This window comes from Etheostoma cragini, chromosome 6 (assembly GCF_013103735.1).
Source record: "Etheostoma cragini isolate CJK2018 chromosome 6, CSU_Ecrag_1.0, whole genome shotgun sequence".
Lineage (NCBI taxonomy): Eukaryota > Metazoa > Chordata > Actinopteri > Perciformes > Percidae > Etheostoma > Etheostoma cragini.
Window position 1 is genome coordinate 28281628 of NC_048412.1, and position 1223 is coordinate 28282850.

A 1223-nucleotide genomic window follows, 5' to 3' on the forward strand; every position below is an offset into this window, starting at 1 on the left:
GGCTGCTTAGAAATTAAGTGTTAACGAGCAGTTGGACAGGTGTACCTAATAAAGTGGCCGGTGAGTGTATATACATACTGCATACATGTTGCATATATAAATATGTAAATAAAATAGGCATTATAGGCCTTTTATTTTTAACAGGACAGAGGGGGGGACTGACATGTTGCAAAGGGCCGCATGTTGGAGTCGAACCCGCTGCTTTGACAAGTAATATACGTACGTATATGGGTGCGTGGATAAGAGAGTCTGGGCCACATGGCGAAGATACCAATGGAAGCCACTGTAACTGTGACACAACAATTCCAAGACATGAAGAGTTTTTTTCATGTCCTGGATAAATCATTGCTACTCCCAGTATGTATAAGTATTTGTATTTTTATAAATGATCTAAGAACAGGTCACAGCAATCTCCCAGAACAAGAACCAGTAAGCATTACAACGGCAGACATTGATGTCATCCATGTAGAGGAGGTAACTGATGATTGTTCTGCTTTGGTATCGGTATCCATAGCCAGTCTTTGTGATGATCTGGCTGAAGGGGTTCAGGCCTATGCAGAACAGCAGCGGGGATAGTGCATTGCCTTGGTATATGCCGCACTTGATGGTGACTTGTGCAATTGGCTTTGAGTTGGCTTCCAGACTTGTATTTTCACAGCCTCATTGAGTTCTTGATGAAGGCTATTAGTGTCCTGTTTACCTTGTTCATCTCCAAGCATTCCAGTATCCATGTATGTGGCATTGAGTCGTAGGCTTTCTTGTAGTCAATCCAGGCGGTGCACAGTTTGGACTGCCTGGTTTTTTGATATCAAGAAATCCAACCAGTGGCTGGAAAAGGCTGGACTGAAGGACAGCACAGATGCACTAATCATGGCAGCACAAGAACAAGCACTCAGTACAAGATTAATAGAGGCCGGGGTCTACCACACCAGGCAGGACCCCAGGTGCAGACTGCAAGGATGCCCCTGAGACAGTACAGCACATAACAGCAGGGTGTGAGATGCAGGCAGGAAGTGGTACATGGAACGCCATAACCAGGTAGCTGTCATAGTGTACAGGAACATCTTCCCCGAGTATGGGCCGGAAGTCCCAAGGTCAAAATGGAAGACACCTCCTAAGGTAGTCGAGAATGACCGATCTAAGACCCTGCGGGACTTCAAGATCCAGACTGACAAACTGGTGATGGCTAACCAACCAGACATCGTGTTGATCGACAAACAGCA